Source organism: Monopterus albus, unplaced genomic scaffold, assembly GCF_001952655.1.
Source record: "Monopterus albus unplaced genomic scaffold, M_albus_1.0 scaffold201.1, whole genome shotgun sequence".
Lineage (NCBI taxonomy): Eukaryota > Metazoa > Chordata > Actinopteri > Synbranchiformes > Synbranchidae > Monopterus > Monopterus albus.
In genome coordinates this window covers 678101-685595 of record NW_018128081.1, presented here as the reverse complement: position 1 = coordinate 685595, position 7495 = coordinate 678101, and the positions used below count along the sequence as shown (strand labels likewise).

The 7495-nt window shown below is 40.7% G+C and overlaps 1 protein-coding gene across 8 annotated transcripts in view; it reads left to right on the top strand.

The window, feature by feature from the left end:
* The window catches only part of fam49a (family with sequence similarity 49 member A), a 42247-nt gene that overhangs the window by 18248 nt on the left and 16504 nt on the right, over nucleotides 1–7495 (top strand). For all 8 annotated transcript variants that reach the window (XM_020618138.1, XM_020618141.1, XM_020618142.1 and 5 more), the window contains exon 2: nucleotides 2895–2950. The gene's annotated coding sequence lies outside the window, so the exon portion shown is untranslated. The remainder of the gene's footprint in view (nucleotides 1–2894; nucleotides 2951–7495) is intronic.

The following is a 7495-nucleotide window of genomic DNA, read 5'->3' as shown; positions in this document are numbered from 1 at the left end:
TTTTTTTTTTTTTTTTATTTAAACAGTAAACCACTGAAGAACAAAGTCTATATGTGTGTCTCCCCTCTGGGTTCCACTCTGTCATATTCATGTGCTTCCCATTTTAACGGACAGCTCTGCTGTCACCATGGAAACGGGTAGCTTTTAGACAGGGCTGTGGATGAAAGAGGCTGTTAATGTCCCCTCCACTCACAAATGTGTTTTGTTTTCTTTGTTTGTTTGTTTGTTTTATACTCCATAAATGTTTGCCCTCCATTATACTGATTGGTGCTTGTGCAGGTGTATCACTATCAGGGTGTTTTCACATTGTTCTGCTGAAGGGGGCAGGTGTCTGTTTGCTCCCCTGGAATCTAAGATTAAAACTTGGAAATGCCACAAATCTGACAGCCAGTCACTGTTCACTGTGCAAATAACTGCATATTTCAGGAGTGCAGTGCCAAACCTGACACCTCTGGTCTCAGAGCAGCCAGAACCAACTTTTCAGCAACCTGGAGTGGGAACAAAAGTTGACAGCCAATATGTCAGTGCGCACAGTATTTGGATGTAAACTGAACTCCTTTTTACTATTCGTTTACTTTTTATCTTAGTTTATATGAGGCGTGCTGCTGTTGGAGTATTAAGTTTGGCTCTCTGGTAGTAGCCTAACTGAGTGCTAATGGTTAGCCAGCTGCTAAAAACACAGTTTTCTGTTAGCTTTTCATTAACCAGATTACATTTTGGATCAACTGTCACATACTATCAGACTCTCAGCCAGACTGTAAACACTTAAGCACAGGCTCCTGGTTGGTGTAGCACTAGAAAACTAGTTGTAGATGGTCACTGGAAAATAATTCAAATTTTGCTTTTTGATGCAGTATATCTTTAGATCTTCTCCTCAATTCCAGGGTTTTCTAAATTGTACAGTATCACATTTAGCATCTTTATGGTTATGATGTAGTCCTGACTAAATAACTTAAACTACTTTAAAAGGGTGCTAAGGTCCATGGACCCCCAGAGTCTGGTTGCATAGATAATGTATAGATTACTGTGTAAGGTCATTATATTATGTTAAATTAAGCATCTTAACTGTTCAACAATATATTTTAGGGCTAAATCAACCTACTGCAGTCATATGGTCAAACAACTCACAATGGGTCATCATGGGCCTCTATTATATTATGTGTTATTTCTTTGGGGTCAGTGGAAAATTCCATTGCTGCTCTCGATTGATGTTTCCTGAAAAACATGTTTATTTTTTAAGGAGTCTGCACAAATCTCCCTCCTCTCTGTCTGGCCATACCACCTCCTGGGGTGATTGACAGATACACTGACTGACTGGCTCGTCTGCCGACTGTCTGGAGGTGTGGATAGTTTTCTAAATGGATGGGTGAATGCTTGGCCGGATTGATTACCTGTCTGGCTAGCCATTTTTTAAATCTGAACCATGTCTGCTGGCAGATTTTGTAAATGGGCTTCCTGGCTAATTGAATTAATTATATTCATTGTCCTTGTGTAAATGACTGCCTGCTGACAACTCATCTGTGTGGCTGGCAGAAAACGGAAAGCCCAGCTCTGTTTGACAAAATGAGGAAAAAGAGGAGGGAAGGAAAGGGAAGGAGAGAGTGTGGATAAAGAAGTTGAAGTGCAGAGAAAGGGAGAAGTTATAATGAGTTATGTGGGCGTGATGGTGAAGTGTCTGCTCTCATCAGCACTCGGTCTGTGCTGTCCACATGGTGTTTTGGCAAGTGTATGTGCCCAAGAGGTCCAGAAGGGAGACACAAAGTATGTACAGTGTGTGTGTGTGTGTGTGTGTGTGTGTGTGTGTGTGTGTGTGTGTGTGTGGACCTTGCGTGATGTGGGGGTGAAGTCTGCTCATGTGCCAGACGGCGTGGACTGTGCCAGACTGATCAAACCAAAGTAAGCCAGTGCACCTGGCGCCATAAAACATTTCAAGCCACAATACAACATGCAGTACGATGGAACATCCACAACAAAGTGTGAGACCTCAGCTTTATTACAGCCACTTATTTCTTTCCAGTCAGGCCGCTTAATTCTCTTCATACTTAAAACTTGGACCAATATGTTACTGTGTGCTGCAGCACAGGGAATGCATGTCTGGGCTACTACACCAGGCTATGGAGCAGAACGATAAAGCCTGCCCAGCCAACTCTGTTCTTCAGCAAGAGTACGTTTCTTAAATTTTGACGTACGCTAGCTTCATCAGAACCAGCATTTTCATTTTCCTTAGTTCTGCTGGTTTTGTTGGCCACTACTGACACTTTACCATCCTTTAACCAGTTGATGCCTAAAATAGTTGAACACCAGTAATAACGCTCACCTGGACTTCTGCAGCTGTAAAGTGATTGTTTGTATTTGAAGCGTTTGAACTCAAATTAAGAAGGCCACCATTAATCAAAAGAAAGTAGCTTGTTTAGGTTTTAAGTGATACCGACCTATATTTAAAACATATGAATGATGAATTTAAGATAATCCTATTAGTGTCTTTATCAGCTGCTGAATAAGGGTCACATTTAATATGTATTGTTACCTCTTGCCCTGGAGGGACCATGTGATCAGTGGCCATGAGTAGCCAGGACACCTAATACTCCACTGAACCTGCAGCAGACAGAGGCTTGATCAACATTATTTTGGGCATACAGTAACAGACAAGGGATTAGATTGCACTGTTAAATAATTCAGTGGCATGTTTTGTGATGGGGGCTGGGCTTTATTTGGCAGCTGAATGCTTGTACTGTATGTGTCAGGAGAAAAGCTAGTTAATGTTGAAAGTTGATATCGTTCCTGTCTGACTTGCAGATGTCATGTGACACACTTTTATAACATGCTGTGTGATTGTTGTCTTTCCCCTGTCAATGAGTTTAATTTAACAGATAGTTTTTCCCTTCTCTTTTCAGAGACGAAGCGAAAGCGGATGAAATAGACAGTAACCTGACATCCTCCACCAGAGAAGGTGGGTAAATGATTCACACACTCTTATAAAAACAGTTATTCAGTGTAGTCGTGATTGTGTAAGAGCACACACTAAGCTGCTGCGGAGGCACATCAGCCAAGCAGCAATGCTGTGGTTTAGATGATTACAAAAGGGATTAGCCTGCACTTGTATTAAGCTCAAAACTTTGTCCTTTGGAGGCTCATAAACTGCTTGTCCTCTGGGCTTGTACATAGAAATGCTGAACCTGAATTCTCAGACTAATGCCTGGGATGTGGGCAGGAGGAAGGCCTCCCTCACTTTTTATGTTTGATATATGTTTGCACTAACAGTGCCATCTGAATTGATATATTGCTTATAGTCTTGGTGGAAAGAGCAATAAGCATTATGGCCTGACAACTCTACTATAGCCAGCTTTTCTTGAGGACAAGTCTGGCTCTGAGAATAAAGCATTTTTATAAAAGTGAAAAGGGTCCTGCACTGTAAATACCATGTGTTACAGATAAATGAAATATGATTACCATTCTGCACTACAGAAAAGAGGGCAAAATGCAACCATAAGTTTAATCAAACTAAAATGTGCTTTTACGGAAATTCTATGGGGACCTATTCATAAAGACACATTGCTCCATAGCGATACTGGCAATCAAACTCCACAGGAAACCTTAAATCGGGAACCTGAATGAAGAAATAGATCCTGTTTTTTCTGGCATTTTATGGGTTGCACTGTAGATTATTAGCAAATACATTGATGTTAGCTGTGAAAATATAATTGTCAACTGATCATTTTAGTTGCCAAACTTGTTTTTACACTTCCTTTATAAAGGGTTGGTTTGTCTGTTTGCTAAGAGAATGACTTCTCCTTCAGCATGGGTTGTTTCAGACTCGGACAGAAGGAAAGGCAATATCATTGTGACACTTATTTGGGGGCTTTAAATGCATAGTGTTTGCTTTAATTATGAATCACAAATAGCCTTGACACTACAGCACTTTCTTTGGAGCAAGAGGAATGTTTCAGTTGAGGCTGAAATAGGACAGTGGGCTTGCTGGGGCGTTTGTCAGTTTCTGTCACTGGGAACAAATCGTGGAACCACAGAAGTGTAATGGGACAGCAGGTTCTTGATCAATTCTGACAGGTTGACTAGCAGGGCAATATAAAAATCCCCAGTCACACAAATCTGAGACATGTGGAGAGAAACTGCAGTTTATGTTTATTAGAAAATGGATTTTGTGATTCTTGTTCCAGGGAGGTTTTTTTTTGTTTTTTGCATTTCCTTCACAATCACTGCTTTTTTTTTTTTTATGTGGACTTCTTGTAACTGCCATTACAAAGGGAAATACCTTTTGTTTCAGATATATACTTATGCACGATCAGCACATTCTTCACAAAATAACCATACATACTATGGGAAAGAGGAAAGTTAAAGTTTCCCGTAATTCAGTCCAGGCCATACAGATAAATGGTTGTGAAAGAGGAACTGAGCAAACAGGAAAATTCCCTGCATAGATTTTCCTTCCTTGTCTGGTATTAAAACTGAAGGTAAAGACAAGAAAGCTTCAAGCCGTTTTTGATTCTGTAAGGCTCAGTAGAGGGCCTAAGCAGTAAACGTATACACACTGAATAAAGAGTGTATAATATGGAGTGGTTTTCCAGTGCATGGAAAAAGATGCACGTGCGAACATGCATTCAACCTGCATCGTCTTGTCATAAGCTAGTACCTTGTACACCCACCTTCCTCACACATTGCTGCTAAACCACTGAACTCCACAGGAGTACACAGTAAAAGTACCAAGTGATGTTACATTTCAGGTCTCTCTCTGCACGTTCCCGTGCTTGCTTACTCCTTCACTCTCAGATCTCTCTTGTGCTTTCACTTTTTTTTCTAGTCACTACTTTAGTAGATTAGATTCCGATCCAATTTGCTGAGCTGGGTTGAACGCTGGCTTTGAAGCCGGGTCATGCCGCCATTCACTGTGGATTTCACACTACTAATTAACACGTCATAGGAAGGAAAACCATGGGTTTAATTGGTTGCATTATTTATGTCTGCCTTCCATTCAGCTGACTGATCTGCTTCTGGGACTTTCCTGTTGCAGCTTCATTGCGGGACATATACAGTATGTTCAGCTTGTTTGGAGTGGAAGCCTGCTGGGTGTTTTTCATTTCCACCTTGGGTTCTTGAGAGACAAGAAATGGTAAACGGCTGGATAAATAAAACACACACTAAACTGCAAGCTGACTGTCACAGGTTATTGTTGGAGGCTTGAATTTGCATACACAGTAGCATCATTTACATGAGAGTTATCATATCTTTGTGTAAGTTAGATTGCACTGTTGTGTCTTTGTTTTTCCCCGCTCTGGTTTGCCTTGACCTCCTTTCTTGTTGAAAGCACAGTTGTTATTCATACTTAGTCATGAGCAAAAATATTGGCACCACTGCCTTTCTGTCAGATAATGTACTGCTTCTCCCAGAACATTGTTGCAATCACAAATTCTTCTGGTATTCTCATGTTTATTTCTTTTGTCTGCATTGGAACAACACAAAAAAAGCAGAGAAAAAAGCAAAATCTGATCCATTCCACACAGAATTCCTAAAATGAACTGAACAGATCTTCTGACACCTTTTCAAAATCTTCAGAAATAGTTTATATCAAGCATGTGATGCTCCTTTAATTTTTAATGAAACTCACCTGTAGCAGTCAACAGGTGCTGGCAGTATTGAAATCACTTGCAGCCAGTTAAAATGGAGAAAACTTGACTCAACCTTTGTGTCGCATGGACCACACTGAACTTGGAGAAAAGGAAGGGTTTTATGTTGACCGGCTACTGTATTGTACAGGGTGGGCCACAGAAAAGTAGCCCATGAGAGCGTGGCACTGGTATTGGAGGCGGACTACTTTTCCATGGCCCACCCCGTAGCTTGCCTTGCACACAAGATTCTGGGATGTAGCTTGCACAGAAATTAAGGGCAATGTTAAGAATTGACATTTGACACCAGATTTTCTGATCCTCTGGTCAAAGTGTTGCTCTGAATTGTTGCTTTTTCCATGAACAGTTGCCTTAACATACCAGAATACAATGCAGCTACTGTACATTTTGAGTGACATCATTCATATGCTCACCAGTGTTCACACTGAACACACACACACACTTAAAAAGCTTTAAAACTGTTCTCAGTTTAAAGTGACTCTGCTGTTGTGTTGCAAATGACAAATTAAAGATAACAATGTACATGAGCGACTTCTCTTTAGACAACTCCTAAAGGCATTAGTTTCACTGGACTTTTATTGTCATATGGTCTATTTCTGGGAAGTCCTTTGATGGTTGTTAGCCCTGCCTATCAGCTTTATTGTTGAACTGCTACCTGAGGTTAACCACTGCTTGGCTGGAGATTCAGGCAAGTGCTAGTGTTTGAGAACTTCTTTTAGCTGCAGGTCATAGTTCACCTAGTAGTAATGAAGCTGCAGCACCACATGTACACAGATAACCCCATTACAGTGTAACTTTAACCCTAATCAGTAAAAGAAAGCTAGCACTGCCCCCTTGTGGTACACTTTTGTATTTAATTGTAATAGAATTGTAGTTGAATTCCTCCAGAATCAATGCAGTTATTGTAGGAACAGTAAGCAGGCTGTTTTTGTTTTGAGCATCACATATGTATGAATTTATGACTTGTGTGACATGAGGAATGAAAACCAAGACTGAAAATAGTCGACAGACTGTGCAGGGACGTGCAGTGTGATTATCATGTGCGCACTGCAGCACAGTGTCTCTTTTGTTGTCATTTTGCACCAAGTCAAATGAGGTTTGTGTGTGAAAAGAACAGACTGTGTTTCTTTTTACAGTATGAATCTCAAGTACTTGTCTTAATTAGAATCTAAAACGGGCGTTTTAAAGCCTTGAAGTTATGTAGTGGTTTTAGTCCCCACCAGATCACCTTCATGCAACATCTTCTGTTTACATGAATGTAATGTCTGGTTACATTTTTTTTTTTTCAACCTAGCAGGGTTATGCTATTCCCACTGACATTTACTGTAATCAGAGCCACATATCATGGTACTGTACATTTTAGGCCTGCTGTGATTACAGAGTGTGCGACTACCCTCCATGGCTGGGGAGGTAAATTGCTACCTACCTATCTACTGCCTTTTGCCTCAATAAAGCCTTTTATAGAGTGTAACTGCCATTTGAGACCACATCTCTGTGTTTGGCCACATTTAGAAACACCTCAGTCCAAAAGAGAAACTGGTTCAGAAACTTAGGAGTTTTGTTCAGCAAAGGCTTGAGGAAATGTTTCTTTGTCATGCTTTTTACTGACTGTGAAAGATTCACATACAGAACATAGAGTACAGTGCAGCTGCACAATGTGAAGGCAGAGGAGGGAGTTCTATTTAAATGTGCATTTTAAATAAAAGTTTTGTTTTGTCCAAGGGCATAGGTTTGGTCTCAACAGTGGTAGGGACAAGCCTTACCTGAAGCACTGAAACTGCACCTGTTTTCTAGTCTGTCCATAATGGTGGCTGATTTTGGTGACGGTACTAGCAGTGAAGTTACTGAATGGCCTC